Genomic DNA, 18616 nt, shown 5'->3' with positions numbered 1-18616 from the left:
TGTCATTGTGTGACATCTGTAGCAGCAACAAGTAAATAGAACAAGGATGTGTTAAACTGTTTGGATAATTTTATTTCACAAAATCATTGGTGTGAAACAGAAAACTGATATTTGTTTATCTCAACAAGGAAGGATGCTACTACAAATAATTCTAACCATACCAAAGGAGAGTTTTCAGTAGAGGTAATGTCAGGTGATTGGTCAGCCCATAATGTGGTCCATGGATTGGCGTAAAATGTTATTCAGCCATTCATGGTCCCATTTTTATAATTCCTAGTGGCCTTAGTCATCAAACTTCCAAGTGTGTTGACACTTGGAAATGTGGGGGGAAAATAAAATAAAACTTGATCAAGGTATTCATATTTCTAGAGGATGAATCCTAGAGCCTCCATCTTGTAAAAAATGTATCCATCAAATCTTTCAACACAGATTGAAGGGATTGACACAAAACGTTGTAATGGCAGTCATGGTTCCCTGGTAATGGATCCCAATGACTTTGTTGAACTTCCAACCTTCGTCCAGCCCCACAATGAAATCCAAATTCCAATTCTTCCAATTTATGATGGAATACCTGAAGAGAAGCTTCACTTTTCCGTTTACTCCGAACTTTACAGATGTGCTAAATCTTTCCAAAGAGGTCAAACATTGATACAATTATACTTACTATGCATCGTGATGTTGACCATTATTATTATTATTATTATTAAATATGTTGTCCATCTAGCTTTAGCATTTAGCTGTGCCTAAGTTGTCCAACTGTATAATGCTTAACAAACACAGAAATGGTGATGTTATTGAACTGCTAAGTCATTTTGCAAAGTCTAATTGCCATGAAATTAGAAAGATTTACAGTGTAATGTTCAATGAATTTATAAATGTATCTGTCTTTCTGTTTTGGGCTCTCTCTCTCTCTCACACACACTTAAGACTCATCAGTTGGTTAGTGAGCTGTGATTATAAACCTCAACTACCCAGTCCTTTGCTTTTTTTTTTCTTTTGTTACAGAGCAGTTTGTTGGTTTGGGGCATTCTTTTATTTTTTTGAATCGGCCAGCAAACCTGTGTTTCCTTCAGATTCAGGTTTTGTCATCTTTAAACTTGAATAAAAATCAATGTGAAGTGTGAAAAAAAAAGAGTCAGTTCCACCTGTCTTTGACACCTTTTCTCTCTTATGACGGCTGGTTAGGACGTTGATAATTGTCTTTTGTTCAGCAAGGAAGGTCTCAATTGGAAACCTACAGACCATGAATGACTTAACAATCATTCTTGTCCATTAATTTCATTAAATTAATCCTTATTGATTAAAAAGGAGGAAGCAATACAAGGTTTTCTGTGCTTCTAATGAATGAAAATCATTCATCAGTATCTGCAATATTAAAGTAGGTCATGTAGAGAACAATTAAAAGATGTCTCTTGTATTGTTTGATTTTGTTATGAAACATTTGCCGAAAACTATATTACATTTTCTACACTATAACAACATTTGTTTTGAACAAACAGCTCTGCTCAAAATCGGCTGTTTTGTCAGGTGAAGACGGGAGCGAAATGGCTGTAGACATCAGTCTGGCGTGCTCTCAGCTGTCACACAGGACGCTGTGCAAAGAAGGATGGATGTCAGCCTTATGAACGAGAAATGTGATACCTGTGCAGTCAGGATGCATGGAAGCAGAGAGAGAGAGAGAGAGAGAGAGAGAGTGACAGGCAGGAAACAAGCCAGCAGAAATAAAAAGTGAACCTATAGAGAGGAGGAGAGGAGAGAGGACTTTAAAAGACACCAGAAAATGATACGGCATCACCCAGTCCTCCTGAGGCAAAAATCACCTCCATTCCACCTGCATTTTTCTGTCGTTCTCCATCTATAGGGAAGATTTCTGCTACAGGGAGATGGATATGAAAGGAAGTTAGAGTTGAGACACAGCTCTATAACATGAAAGCACTATTGCTGAGCTTCTCCCAACAAAAACTATCCGGCTTAAATTCCCCCTTGTTATGCTGAAAGACGTCAGTCAGGGAGCCAGAATGACTTCTAACGTCTTTAAAAAATGGTCTTCATCATCTGTGTCTGAAGAAATAGACCCGATGTTGTGTCTGCATATTCAGTACTTCAACTGACTTTTAAAGGCGATTCTTTTGGGGGAGTTTACATTTTTTATACTCACAGCCACACAGACTCTCACATCATTTTAGACAATGCCAGAAATCCTCACTTTATACTCAGTTTCAGCCACGGGGACACTGTAGGCTGTATTGTAGTGTGGACATAAAGAGTCATTAGTGATGCTGCTTTGTCGAGCAAGGTGACAGAGCCAGTCTGTTGTGTGTTTGCTTGTGTTACCATTTGTACACAGCAGACTTGGTCTGTTTTAACAAGAAATTTTACCCTCTGCCAGTCATAACATTTTATATCCACACAAAAGTAAATATGTCATCCCCTAAAAATGATTATAAATTATTAGTTCCCAGTGTGGTATGTCACATTGTTAGCTCTAACAAAGGATCCCCTCATGTGTCCGAGTGTGTGATATTAAAATAGTTATGTTGTTATTTTGAGAAGCGCAGAATTTAGATGTTGTGGTGGGGGGAAATAGTGTGACCAAGAACATAAAGACTGAACGTGTTTTCACCTTAATTGAGACTGATGCATTTTTAATGACGGGTACTTGCTCAAAGCCAGAGAGGAATCAAATTATGCTAACTAAGTGAAAAATGCTAATGGTACTAGCGCTATAGGTCTCTGCTGAAAGAGGAACTTTGTAGTTTTTCATGTCCTTACCACCCCCTCGGTAAAATCTTTAACCTGCATCTGTTTTATGCCTGAACGACTGAAATAATTGTTTTTAATTTTGAGGCTGTTAGGGAAGTCATAAAACACACATTTTCTTGTTTTTAAGATATTGGTTTGGTATGCTTGTTCTGGGGCATAAAAGCATTGAGTAAATACAGACTGTTCATGGCTTCTCCATCCGTAATAACATTCACAATCAGCAAACAAAACATCTGTTTTCTGCCACAGTTCAGCTGTCTTTATCTCGCAGCTTCAGCTCTGACTTCTCGCCCCTGAGGTGGCATTTAAACTCTGTTGACACTTGGTTAAAAAAAAAATCTGGCAGATATCAAAGCAGAGACGTTTCAGGGACGCAGGGACCACTTGTCAAATACACACGGAAAACTGAAAGATGGACAAGCAAACACGAGCACACAAATTTGTTTGCACATATGTGGATGCAGGAAAAATGTGCAATACAGACACAGGCGACACATAAATAGACACGCACAAATAGGGACTGATTTCCTGTGCGGCCATCTGTCAGTTGTGGAAGCCTCAGGAGAGTTACAGCATGCCGCAGACTGTGCCACAGTTGGGTGGTAAAATGAACAGCATAGCAGATGTTTGGGTTCCTGTTTAGCGAGTCCGTACACCGACCTCCAAGAGAATGAGTGCCAGTTTCAATCCTGTCATGTAATAATGTCACTTATTTAATGAACCAACCCAAAGGAAATGGTTGGAGACACATCTGTGTTCTGTTTATGCTTGTCACTGTGAAGGATGAGCTGCAAAACACTCAGCGAAGTTGTGTTAGGATCGACAGAGAAGTCAGCAGGGGTGTCCGCTATATGACAAAATGTTATTTCTTAACTCACAAACACTATGGCGCTGTGTACCAATCTGGAAAATGTCTTGTAGATTCGTTAAACACATCAGAGTTGTTTTCCTTTCATAAATACCATACAGCTAACTATTTGATATGTTTAGAGGTTTTTCACCCAGCAGTAGTTGTAAAAAGTCCAACTTAACCCAAATGAGCCCTTAATAGAACTCCTTGAAGCGTTTCGTTAGATATTTTTTGGCCACTTGGGGGCACTGCAACATGAAATAAACTCACCACTGTCATAATAGCTCCTTTAAATGTTTGCGCTAACAGTAGTTTATATCTCCAACACATTGATATTGACTTGGAGTTTGTTTTTTCTTGTGGTCACCTGAAAAAATTCCAATAATTAAAAAATCCCATCCCCCTTTGATTCCCTACTATCAGCCTCTCTACTTCCTGGATGGGCGGAGCCTCTGAGTCATTAAAGGCAGCAACCTCACCTGTGGCAAACCATGTGAGAACAAAGGAGCTCACAGGCTACATGTGAATGCCTCATCACACCAGTGAGACCCTGACAATAAAACCATTGCACTGACTTTTCTTGCTTTTGCTCATCTACTTAATCTGTACTAATCCCTGAACTCGACTTTCATCATATAAACAGGATTCAAATATTCTTTGGGTTCTTTTTTGAGCACTACTCTTTTGATCTGTACCAACCCTGAGGGGAATGTTTGGCTTCTTAACAGCTAAGATTTCACAGCACACATTTCCGAGTTAGCTGCTAATGTTGCAACTCTGTCACGTGTAAAGGGGAAAGTGTTGTCCATTGGTTTATGTGTGCTCCATGCTGTGAACAATTATGTGCTGCACCTGGAAACAAGGTTGATGGGATTGGTGGAATTAAAAAAAAACAAAGCTGTGTGATGTTAAGCCGAAACAAGGAGCTGAAAGATACTAAAACATTCTGTAGAGCAACATGTAATACTTTATACAGATATTTATATCCAGTGATGTAAAATTAACAACTGAAGCTTTTTTAATCTAAATCATTTCTAGGGCTGTCAAATTAAATGCATTTTTTAAAATCATGATTTATCGTTTCATTTTAGTCGCATGTATGAAATTCCTTTATTTCACACAAAATTATTTTATTTGTTTTAAATGTTTGTACTGTCTTAAGCTGAGAGCACTTTACTTGCTGTTTGAATTCAATCCTGCTTTCATTTTGAATTAAATTAAGGACCTTCTTGTAGATCAGAGGTTACGACATTAACTTAACAACTGAAAATGGAACTCGTTACAGATCAAAAACTAAATGAAAACCTCAAATGAACGGTAAAAAAGTGAAATGTTTGTCATAAGATATACTGTTGCACCTGTCTTTTTTCATCACTGCGACTAGAGGGAGACACTATCCTCGGTGCGCCAAAATGGACAAAATAGCATGTGATTTAATGCGATTAAATAAAATGAATGCATCAATAGCAGACGTTAATCACCCTTAAGTAGTTTACGCTGACAGCCCGATTAATATCTAACAAATAAATAATAAAATATAAACGATACTGACGTGTCTGTTTCACTGGTTGCCCAAAAGCACAACAACCTGAATTTACCTCTGAGTTCACAAAGACGTCAATTTCTCAGCACACATCCCTGTCAAGAATGATGTAGAGAGGAAAGATTTTGACAGGTCTCACATTCATGCACACCACATGACATCACCTCCACATTGTTAACAACCCCTCTTGGACAATAGGAACCATTGCCTATCAATTCCCAGTAGACATGATTTCCACATCCTCGCATTAGTCATTGACTGATGACACAGTGAAGCCCCTCTTTCCATTGTTACCGAACATTACCCAAATGAGCTGAGTCTCTGAGCTCGCTCCCTGCTGATGTCACCGAAGCTTTTCTGTGAGAAACAGATTAGCCTCTTAATATCCTCTGTTTGAAGGAGTAAGCCTTTTCTTTGAGGAGCCATATACAGTTCTACTTCTTAATCGTTCTGTTTGGATAAAAGCTCAAATTAGTCCAAGAGAGGCATCTCGTCTTTTCTTGATGTTGAATTTAGCTGTCACCCTGATCCTGCCTTAAGAAGTGCGTGAGCAAGTGGGGATTTAACGTCTTAAGGGAAAGGGTACTTAACAAGGACACAGTTTGAAGAAAATATTTACAAGAAGAATGTGTGCTAAAATAGTTGCATGCTGTACAAAGGTACACACTTTTTAGTGCTTCAGACCTTTGAGTCTGGTCTGTGATTGGGTTCACAAAACCATGTTTTCTTTGTCTCGCTCCTTATTGTCCTTCTCCTTCATATGCGGTCCAACAGGAGCAAAGACAACCCCCTGAAAGCAGACAAACCATTAACCCCTTTAGAAGGTAAGGTCCCCCCCATCGATTCCAGACAACCTTTTGTCAGGTTTCATTTCTGAACCCATTTCTCACTCTCCTTAAAAAGTAGAGGGTGAGCTCTGCACTTCACCTGGCAAGGGCAACCGCACTTTTAAGTTTGGAGTTCTGAGCACTGAAACCAAATACAAAAAATAAATGAAGACAAACTAAACAAATGAAAGTTAACAAGTGGAGCTTGGAGAGGTTTCCTTTTCTTCAAAGGTTAGAGGAGTGACACTCCTGGATAGAGGGCTTGACCCCAGTGTGTGCGGGAACGTCAGGATGAGGTCAGAGGTCAGAGGTCAGGTGCTCGGTTGTAATAAGGTCAGACAGTGATACATTACTGTAGCTTTAATGCAAACATCTCTTCAGGAAGTGGTGGGAACCTAAAACAAATACGGAGGGGCTTCTGTTATCGTAAGAGATACAGGTCGGAGATAAGTCGACCAATCACGTGAACTTCAAGGTTTTTCTTGCTCACTTACCGTTCTGTTGTAATTCCTGGATATGATATAATATATTCATCCGTTTCCTTTAATTCTTGGTTTAAATTTGTATCTCAGTCCGTGCTCACTTCTCTAAGTGATATTTTATTTGTTTCTCCTGTTTGTCTCGCTGCTTTCCATCTCTCCAGGGGTACAGCCCATGTCTCTGAAGTTGCATCCTTGCATCCCACTCTTGCGTCTTCTCCTCGCATCTTCATCCCTCCCATCAGAGATGCACGGACAAACACAAGCAAACGAAGCAGAGGAGGGAAGAAAGGAGGAACCACATCTTAAAGAGACACAAGACAAGTCCTTTCTTATCCTAAGGTAAGGAGATAAATAAGTGAAGATCACGAGGACACAACTGAAAGTAACTCGTTATCAAGGGATCACAGAGCAAAATAAAACATATAGATATATGTCTCCTTAGGAGTGATACACTCGATTATATACTGATTTTATGAAAGTTGCACTCAATATTTCATTTTTAATTTTCATTTCAATCAATTCGATATAAAAATCCCAGCTCATCACTTACTGACTCAAGGACTCCTTAGATACTGACTGTTTTCCATCTGTTTGAAGGTCTGTTTAGTGTCTGTGTGTTTTCTTTTATCAAATTTTCCTTTTGTGAAGTTTCATTGAAGTCGGATCCCCTGCAGCATCCAAGCACTGTATCCAATAAGAAAGGTGTGCCTGAAAGTAGCAAGACTTCTGTGAAGTCCTCAAATTTCCCAAAGCGTGCTGCTGTGTGTTTACCTTCCACCTTAAAGAAGGGCGGGGGTTTCTTCACCTGTGTGCATGACATCGAGCAGAGTCTGTTCTCCATCTCTCCACCAGATGCCCTCACACTTTCCCTCTTTTTTTCCCCAACGACACACCTGTTCCTACTTCTAATCAGCCCTGCATTTCACTCAGCTTCCCCGGCAACATGCTCACCTGTGTGCATCATATTTTCTGTGTTTGCTTCACATTTTTTGTTTCTTTGAACTACTTACCTGTCTGAACCCTGTATTAATATGACATTTTTAGAAAACAGCAGTCTGCTTTTGGGTCAAATCCAACTTTAATGGTTAGACTTTAGTCTTGAATTCAAGAATAAAATGTAATATGGTCTTTTTTTAAATGTATTCTTGCTTTGAAAATGAAAAATATAAAGTGTAAAAAAACAGACAAACATGGGTTCATTCAGCATTGACATTTGACACTGCTGCAAAAACAGTTCTAAGAACTTAATTATTTATCTAGATCCTCATAAGCTCACATTTTCATCTTAAAATGAGCTGCTAGCAGAAGTCTTCTGAGATATTGGGGTTTTATGATGTAATAGCCAACATTTTCCTTCATCTCAGCTACATTGAGCCATTGCAATTCATTCACATTTCTTCAAATAGAAGTCAATATTTACATTAGCTCAGAGCTAATGAAGGTTTTTGTCGTGCACTCATGCAAACACGTTTCATTTGAAAGTTGTGGTCCACACTAAAGTCATTCTCTCATCCTGCTAAAGACACCTTTGTGTTGTGAAAATGATGACGATAGAAACCAGCAGAGCGTGAAGATTATTTAATGTCCTTTAACCACTGGAATGACCCCAATCACATCTCAGTGTGAAGAATAACTAACAATGAGTAATCATGGTTGTTAGTGAGTCGTTACAGAGGGAAAGACCTGGATGCTGATTCATCTCCCATCAATAGATTAAAGGTTAAAAGCCATTGTTAAAATATTGACGAATGCACAGAGCCTTTATTTATCCCCAGATTTCAGTTTATAGCAAACACAATGTGACACACTTCACAGACTGCTTTATCCCGCTGCGTATGGCCCAGCACATTGTCACACATCATTTGGAGATTTTTTTTTTGTTTTCGGGTAATGGAGTAATCTGCCAAATTCTGCGTGTGGAGCTTGTCATTGGAAATCTGACATGGCACGTAGCTGATGGATCACAGTTGGCTGCTGAAAGGTACAAAGCTGTTGCAGTGAGTGTGGAGATTTGTTTGGAACAGCTCTTCATTAGAGGAAGCATCTGGAACAACCAGCCTGGAACAAAGACAACATCAGGACGATATGACAATAATAATAAAAAAACAAAACACGTTACTTACTTACAAGACAGGATCTAGTCAGATTAGTGTTTGGGCTGTCATCATGTGCACTCATGTTGAATAAAACCATTTAATACGTCTCAATAATACAAGTGAATGCACTGCAATCTTTAAAACAAACTCTGTAATTAAAGCAGTTCATGAAACCTCAAACTGTTAAAGGATGTCAAGCAGCAACTTCGGCGTCCCATTAATTAGAGGAAGATAAAAAAAGCAACAATTAATAACTTTGTTTTTTCAGGTCATTTTAAAATGCCTCTGCACATCAACAATTAACTTGTCTGCTAAGGCGGGCTCATATTCAGAGCCCAACGAATGTTAGAATTTTAAGAATGATTCATATTCTGATATGAAAGAAAATAGATATTTTGAATGTGGAGTGTCCATTGGTTTTACTATTCAGGTGTACTCAGATTTGTCATTACTTAAACAGATATTTGCCAAGAAAAAGTAATTTAACAGTATGACAGGACTGTGCACATGTCTCTAGCTAATGATCTTATTTTTCATAGTAATTTTACATGGACATTAATTTGAAAAACGATTAACAAAACCTTTAACTTCTGGTTAATTCAGTTTCTGTTTACGCCATTTTCGTTACTTTAATTCACTTCCACTGACTCAAGTCAGCTGGACCGCTGACAAGCTTTACTTTAAAGAGCTAATTGAATATAAAGCCAGTCTCTGCCCCCGTCACTTTTATTGTGAAATGCTGCTTGACGTACATGAAGTAGTAGTACTTCAAGAGGAACAGAATGAAGACAGTGGTGATATATAAGGTTTTATTATTTGTAGATTTTCAATACCTATGTGTGTAATTTTGAGTTTTCTAAGTCATCATTGCTTCTTAAGAACTCCAGTCTATTGACATTGCAAAAAGCTGAGGTCTTTGTAGGTTTTTCATCAGAATTGTATGGTGGCTTGGAAGTGAAAAGCAAAATTACAAAGTGTGAAACACTTATACAAAATTTGAGACACATTTACATTTTGACATTTTATAAAATGAAATTACAAAACCAAAACACTTTTGCCAAGGACAAAACACATTTACATTTCATGAAACAAATGTACATGTTGTGAAACACTTTTACAAGCGCAGAGACAAATTGGCAGCAAACTTTTATCATTTCCCAAACAAATTTACAAACGGAAAGGAATGTACCAAATGCAGGAAGTGAACCGGAAGTTATTGAGTGAGGGGTCATTAATTTTGCTTTGCACTTCCCAGCCACCGTAGAATTGTATATGTTATCAAAGTTAGCATCTTTGTTTACGGATTAATGGTCAACATAAAACTTCTGATTATCTGTGCCCACCTCTGATTATAGATCATCAACCATTGCTGTTGATAGTGTGTTCATCTGGGATCATCTGCTTTATGTGTGGTAGATAATAATGATAGTATTGAATCTATGGAACCAATTTCCCAATGTCTTAATCCCCTCAATTGTATTTTCTGCAATATGTTCTGTAAAGAAAAAATATCATATCCAAAAACATTTAGCCTCTGCTGTAACTGATATCTGTGAAAGGATGATATCGGCCCAATAATATCGTGCAACAGATTTATCAGTCAGCTGAAGATCTGAATGATGCTTAAGTTGTGACAAATCAAAATAAGCCAATGTATACTGAGCACAGATAGGAACAGAAAACAGGCGTAAAAACTACAGAAGATGAAAATATTAAAACGGAAAACTGAGGAGGGAGAAACAGCAGAAGTCAATTTCTCAGAAATAATGCTTCGTTTAAGCAAAACTGCATCAAGTACATCAGCAGAAGATCAATGTGCAAAACACAGCCAAAAATTCACTCTGTAACGGCTGTCATTCTTGAAGCCCATGGCTCAACTTAAGATAGAGAGAGCTGTTCTGGGGAGATTATCTGCATATGCTGTGAATAATAAAACTGTGACCTGAGGACCCTGTGACTGATGAAAGTATCGGGCTCCAGAGTGACAACCCTTTCCTGAGCGAACCAGTTCCTCAGACAACAAGACGCGCAATTATCTCCACCACAGGCCAATCAGACACACTGCGCTGAAGCAAGAAGACCGCAATCAATCTCCAATAGTTGTAATGAGAAACATATTTTTCTCCGCCAGTGAAAAGATAATCAGCAGCTGAACAGAGAGGTCAACAGGTCCTCTCTGCTAGAATGAAGCGAAACAAATAATACAAATCTTCAGCAGCCGACACAGCTTCACAGCCGAATCCTCAAATAAGGTTATCTTTAAAGCTACAGATATGAAGTGATATATGCTGCAATATGTGAGAGCTCGTAGAATGTGATACGAGAGCTTGAGGAATAAAAAATCTCTCAACTTGTGTGTAAAAATGTTCACTTCTGTACAATATTTACATACACGGGAGCTGAATTCGAAGTCACAGAAGGAAACAATCGGGAGCTTGTAGAAGAAACGAGACCTTGTATTTTAAAATGTTCACTTAAACTTTTGAGCCAATATTTACTCCCATTTATTGTTTTTTACTTTGGTCCATTTTCCTATTCAACCACAACTTGGTGATTAGAACCTCTCAAATCTGTCACTTCAAGTACAGCTCCACAAATGTGCTATCCTCAGGGGAATCTGCCCTCCTTGAGTTTTATTTACACGTCTTAGCGTCCAGTCATGTGACTGGTGTGAAGGCTTGGATGGCGAAAAGAGCTAAGGAATTGGCAGCCACCACTGGACACACTGTAGAGCTGTGCTCGTAATAAAGCCCCCGCCATATTGAGCATTGCTATCGCACATAGCATTTTTTTTTCACAATGTGCAGGCCTAGCTTACATATTTCAAAATGTATCACTTCATATGCAGACCCTAAACGAAACTATCGATCAGCGAGAGAATGTACGCAGAAGTATCTCTGCTTATATTACCATCAGTTTTCCTATATGTGTAAAGTGTGCAAGGATTTTAAAATGTCAGATGATGTTTTGGAAAACAGTTCACCTTAATAAGTTTAAAAAAAACAACATTTTGTTGTTGGGCCTTTCTCCCATATTCTCCCAATATGAAGAAATAAATGAAGGTTAGGAAGTGCTCTCCAAATGTGTTGGCGGTAGTAATACATTTTCATATAATTAGCCAACCACATTCATAAATGGACTGAATTTTTTAACAAACTCTCACATTATGTTGTAAAAAGCACAGCTTTTAAGATTAACCTGAGGAAATAAAATGTAGAAAAAATTACTCAGGAGAACACATTAGAGCCACATTCTGTTAAAATATGCATTTTGGTTCACTCGTTCTTAGTTTCAGTGCCAGTCGAAGTACATGTGTGTGCTACATAATTAATACTTTGGGTCATTATATAGAGGGGATGTATAGCCATTATAATCAGATATCCTTACACTCGGCTAGTCTTTAATGAGATCCATTATTCTTTAAAATATACACACTTTACACCCAGAGTCTATAATATGAAGAATATATTTTTCAAAAATTTGGAAATAAAAAACATCTATGACACTACAGTTAAAAACAGCAGCTTATTAGCTTAGCTCAAAGATTGTCGGTACTAGGCTATACTTGAGGTAACAAATCAGCAAATAGCCTATGTTTGTTTAATCTACTAACCTAATAAACCTAAATATAGGAAACAATTATGCAGATTTTGAACACAATATACAAATTAAAAACTGTTACTTAGCTATCTTAAATTTAAGAAAGGAATTTGTTTAATCTGGACAGCACTAAGCTAGCTATTTGTTTAGCTCAAGCCAAACAGCCAACTGGCCCTTATAATTGCTCATACACATATTAGCTAGTAAACCATGTGTTACATGTTAAAGATTATCTTTATTATAAAGATAATAAAAAAGGAAACACTCATCACTTAACAGAACACCAAAAAATAGCTAAGGTTGGGTGCTAGGTTAGCTTGTTTCCAGTATTGGTGTTAATGTTTGCTGTTAGCTAGAAATAAGAGTGATAGCTCACTAAGCTAACTGTACAAGGAAGTGAAAAAGGGTATTTCAGTTAAAATATCAAACAGTTCAGTCAGCTTACTTAATAGCAATACACTCAATCAATACACTTTCCCCTCTCCTCAGAAACTGTAAAATACCAAGCCCTCTGAATCCTGCCGTGTTGTCTAATTGAAGCAAGCATCTCATGATTGCGCACAAATTGCTTTGTATTATTTAACATTTGTAATAATTACTCTAATTTGCAAACATTATATGATTTCTGTAGTGTGTCCCTGCTTGCTATGCATGTTTATGTCAGTGTGGGGTGTGTGGAAAATTAATGGAGCTGGTTTTTATTTTGTCATTGTTTGTGAGACGGAGGAGAAACCTATCTGAGATAATTGGAATCAGTGATTGAAATTTATGTTGCCACTTAAATTGCTTTCTACATTTTGTTATTTGGTCAGTTAGAGGAATAAATAGCCTAGATGCTCTAAGTTAGAAAGTGAAAAACAAATCCTTTAAAGTGAGGCAGAAAAACATGCTAAATAATACAACCAATCCATTCATTACACTCTTGTGTATTTATTAGGGGGAATAGCCAATAACTCATTTCTTGAATCCTGCTGTGCGCTCTTTGAAGCTTGTATGTGCTTATTTTAAATTAAGAGAGTAATTGTTCCACTATTTAAAACTGTTTTCATCACTTAATGTTCAATTTCACAGCTCTTTTCAAGGTAGTGATAACTTCAGAGAAGCTTTACTTTGTAATATTTGTAGTATTTGCCCTTACGTTTTGGTGAATATATCATGTAGACATTTTCTTACATCTGTGACCACAAATAAGTACAAAGCATGACCAACAAATACATGAGGGTCGCGGAGACGTTCTTCAGGGTGACCTCGTGTTCATCTGACCTCTTGACACCCAGTTTATGACCTGTGAAAGGATACAAAGGCCTGTGACCATACACATAAATCCATATTAGGCACTGTTAACGGGATAATTGGACCAGCCCCATTATTTCTTATTGAAGCTTGTTCGTCAGGCTACATTTCATATCTGACAGTTGCTACATGTGCTGGACAAATTGCTTTTGCATTGACAGGCTGTGTCAGCGGCAAATCTTAAAAGGCCATAAAAAAACTATTTTCTAAATAAAATTCTCATTATAAGCCACGGTGCATGTCGAACATTGTCCCACATTTTATTTACTTAAATAAGTGCATTTTAAGTTATTAGTTGTGAGAGGTTTCTGAAATTCTCTTTTGTTCGTCTCACAGGTTTGAAGAGGGCGGAGCTTAGTTTGTAAAAGGTGATGTCATGTACTTTCCTCACTAATCATGGTGGTGGTGATTGTGGGATTGTAGGGTATATGCTTCCAATGCTGTTGATAAAATTAGATAAAACCAAACTGAGACGCTTTTTAACAAAGGTTAGGTGTTAAATGCTCAAAGACTCATCATTTTGTTGTTGAGGTTTTATTTGCTTTGGTAGTTTTCTTTTCCTGTTTCCATTTAACTTAATCTTATTCTAGTCTTTTTTCTCTTCTTCAACATTGTTTTAAAATGGCTTCAGTTGTCATAATGTTTTTTTTTCCATTTTGATCTTGTTCTGTAAAGAGTACTTTGGGCTGCGTTGGTGTGTTAAAGGCGCTATGAAAATTGTAATTGTGTTAACCACACTTAAACTCTTATTGTTGTGTTTCTATTCATGAATATTTACCCTATAGTATATTGTGTAGATGTAAAACCAATATTGGTGGTTGAAACCTGGAAAACTTTAATGCAAAAAACAGGGTTGTTATAAAATTTGACAGGAACGCATGCACAAGTCAGCAAGATGCCCATTCATCCTGTCTTCTATAACACCAGGTTGTCTAGAAATCCAGGCAAGTACTGCTAGCCAAAAGCGCTTATTAAATGCTAAAGTTAAAGCTAAAGTTTTGTGCTGAAGGTTGTCATCTCATACAGCCTTGTTTTTTATTTGTGCACACAGTCTGGAGCAGGATAATTGTCATGCATTGAAAGCAGGGGAGCATGACAGGCCCAGATAGACACGGAGACACACCATATACTGTTCTAGATACTGACGGAGAAGCTGCCATTTGTCTCAACCAGAGCCAACCCCGTCCTCTGATCGATGTTTCTTTTCACCAGTTTCTCTCTCGCCCTGTACCCCTCACTTTGTCTTTCTCTGTCCATCTTTCTTTCTTAACATCTCTCTCTCTTTTATTCATTTTCATGCCCTTTCTTTTTTATGTCAGCTCTTCTCATATCGCTCTCCTCCTTTTCTCTGTGATTCATACCAATATACTTTTCCCTTTTATGGACACCAGAGACAAGGCAGCATTTATGGTGGCTATTGTGTCGACCATAGTGGTCAGTTAGGTTGTAAACGGCATCATATAACCTTCTAAATCAGGTTAAGCCGTGTGCTATAACACTGATCCTTTGTTCAAATAGTCATGTATGGAACCACTACACTGAACCAAAGGGATTATCCGTGCAGTGTATCAGTGAGGACATGACATGATTACCTTTTATGAATTGGGACCATTACATACACTTAGGTTATTGTATATTTGTTCTAAGAAATCCACATTTATAGTTACAATATTGGCATCTGATGTGCTGATTCAATGAAAATGAGTACAGTTAGTAAAGTGAATAGGTTTAGTGCCTTGCTCAGTAACATATGGCTTTAGATACACTGGAAAACAGGGTTTGTTTTTTCCGGCTGTTGGGCAACATTTTTAATGGATGGATACATGTACAGTTCTTAACTTCCCAGGCCAAAAAGTTGTCAAACATTTCATTGTTCAACAATCCAGACTGCAACATGTGATGCCCACAATGTATGATATGATTTTAAAAACCACAAGAGATGCTAAAAGGTCCGTAGAGCAGAGTTACTAATACAATTTCACAAAAAAACACTGGCCTTCATATTTAATCGATCCATCGTTGATATGAAAATATTGATTATAGCAGCTTTAATTCAGTTACAGTGCACTTTATTGGGCTTTATCCTTTTTTTAAAGATTAATTTTTGGCTTTTTTATGCCATTATTTGAGTGATAGGACAGTGGATAGAGTCAGAAATCAGGGAGAGAGAGAGAGAATGGGGAATAGCATGCAGGAAAGGAGCCACAGGTCAGATTTGAACGTAGGCCGCCAGCTTGGAGAAATATGGCATTCACAAATGGGCCGTGTGCACTAACCACTGTGCCACCAGCATCCCTATTGGGCTTGAACTTTTATCATATTTAAAGCTACAACCACCTTTATCAAGTTTTTCTCTCTTATTGTCTTATCTCTCTCCTACAGTATACTCGTCAATACAATAGGTTAAACATGTATCTGGAAATGTTTTAATACAACTTGAACTTCAATCACGAATAAGTGATGTATCCTGCAAAGTCAGGGTGGCAGGATTACATAACTACTTATATTCAATCAATCTGATCTGGTTACAGCTCTGATGCCCACGTCACAGAGAGTATAGAATAATTTTGAGAGGCAATGATACAGATGTTGTGTTATTTTGGAGATCATTGTATGGTGTTATATCTCACAGTTACAGCCTACCATCTTTATTAAGTGGTTTTTCAATTAAATCCGATCAATTTTTTTGTCTCTCCTCATATGTGTCTGTGCTCGACATGTTTTCTGAAAATGTTGGCAGCACAAAATGGATGGTAAGATGGATGGTTCGGCTACAGAATACTAAAAATGCCAGGAAAAATGGAAGGTACTGATGAAAGGAGTAATAGCATGGGGATGCCAAAGGGACCTGACCAGAGAAGTGCCCCGTTAAATGCACCTAATATTCTGCCATTAAGACCTATTAGCAAGCCATGCCTATGTTTGGCATGATTGGACGCTGAGACCTTTTATAGAGCTCTTCGTGTTTTTATCCCACATGCTCTAAAAGCTTTGAGTGGTCTTGGTTGCCACTGCAGCACTTGAAGACACTCATGGATGCCGCAAGCACAGACCGAGCTGAAATTATCATAAAAATCCAACCAAACATGGCCTCTCGGGTCAAGTAACAACAAAAATAAAAAAAAAGAAGATACTGTCATAATGCGGTGGGAGCAGGTGTATTGCTAATAATGTTCCTGCTTTGAACTTCTCAAAACTCTTTTTAATTGCCTGCTTCATATTGCACACGCTGGTATTGCTGTACTTTCTCTCCAATCTCTGTTAACAGCAAAATCAATATAAAGGCAATTTCTCCCTGCAGTAATAGGTGGTAATATCAGGAGTGAAAGGGGTCATATGAGTCAGAGCTAGTTCAATTATTCTTTCACACATACTCTGCCACAGCTGCAAAAAATGCCAATGTCAAATTCGTCGAGGACATACTTGTACCATTCTTGTACTACACTGAAATGTACAGAAACAAAATGGAGAAAATGAAGTTACTGCAACGCATCACTCCTGGTCTATCACAGTAGAGTTGTAGAAACATGGAAAAATACAATAATGAATCCAAGAAGATTGATGCCTGAGGGTAGGTTTGAGTCTGCAGAGACCTGTGAAAACACTCCAATGACAAAGAGCAAAATACCATTCTGGTAGCTTTACCCAAAGACCCCCATACTGTGAGGATAACCTCGTGGCTTAACGCAAACTTTTCGGTGACTTTTTGATGTATACAAAACTCCTGAAACCGATCACCTGGTGAGGTTGTTTCCACAAAGCAAAGTAGAGGACAAAAAAAGATCTGAAACAGCAATGAAAGGTTGTGTGATCCCTTTTGAACTCTTGACACTTGCCTGACCTTGTGGCATCATGGATCCACTAGGCAAGCTTTCCTCTCATGAGATTAAGCCTCTTAACCATTTTTGATCTTTTTGACCGTAGAGGACCCCCACTAGGACAGAGGGTGACCAGAAAACGCTCTTATGCGGCGTGCTGATGAATTGACCACATAAGGTCACTCACAAGAAAGTGCATCTTTGAAAACATCTACCATACACATCTTATGACACATAGTTACCTCCTGTTCTACATTAAGGGGCTTTTTAAAGTGTTTTTTCAGGTCAAACTTTAACTTGCAAACTGCTGAAGGTTTTTGGAATTAATTTGAACTCATGTAGCTAAATCAAGTTCGTAATGCTTTGTTTGCTTTTGTTTTTTACTACTGCCTCACTAGAGTGATGCTAGCTAACGTTAGCTTACTTTTAGTTGTTTGTCTAAATTCAAAGATCTACAGTTTTGATCTCCAAATACTCTTAACATTGATTCTTGGTTGTTTTTGTGTTTGTGTTCCCTGATCTGCTATCAGGGATCGGTAGTTGGCTCTATTTTCCATGATCAAAGAGATAAATAATCAAGCTAGCAAATGGCCCTACACTCAGACCGAAGACACATCCTATTGTGCTTGCATAAGAATTTTGAATATGAAAAAATACAGACATTCTTCAAATTGTAGTTTGAATTTCAAGTTACAATTGAGCGCTTTAGACCAGATTTTGATGTGACGAAATGAGTGTAACGGCATAGACAACATGCAGAGTTTTATGTGTTACCAATAAAAGTCAGTGAGCACAATACAACAGAAATGTCTTTTCAAACATATTTATGACACGTTCACCGCAAAACATAACCTCCTGCTAGGGAAACAAAGAGGTTTACAGTGCTTTTCAAAAGTTCTTGTCAATAGTGTGCCTTTGTTGTTTTCTGCAGTTTTCTCTCACTTCTGCAACCTTATCCATTTTGTCTGCCGTCAACACTGTCACGCTGTCCAAACATACTTGACATCACCTCTTTGTCATGTTCATGGTGAGAGGAGAACTCCCCGATCAGATCTGACAAAAAATGGTTTGCTTTTCTGTGGACACAGCAAGAAAGACAAGTAACGGTACATGCACATACTAGTGATAGATCGGTAGGCCGCTAACACACTTTCTAGTTTTAGACACACACACACACACACACACACACACACACACACAGAGAGACAGGTACACACATCATTATAGCCTGGCTCCACTATATGAGGCCATTTCAGTGACAGATCTTCGCTTAGCACTCCTCTGTCATCAGCTCTGTCATATTGCATGGTTGCTATGGCAACCGCGGAATGATGTCAACCCGAA

The sequence above is a fragment of the Labrus mixtus genome, chromosome 22 (genome assembly GCF_963584025.1).
Source record: "Labrus mixtus chromosome 22, fLabMix1.1, whole genome shotgun sequence".
NCBI classification, from domain to species: domain Eukaryota; kingdom Metazoa; phylum Chordata; class Actinopteri; order Labriformes; family Labridae; genus Labrus; species Labrus mixtus.
Note: the sequence above shows the minus strand (reverse complement) of the source record.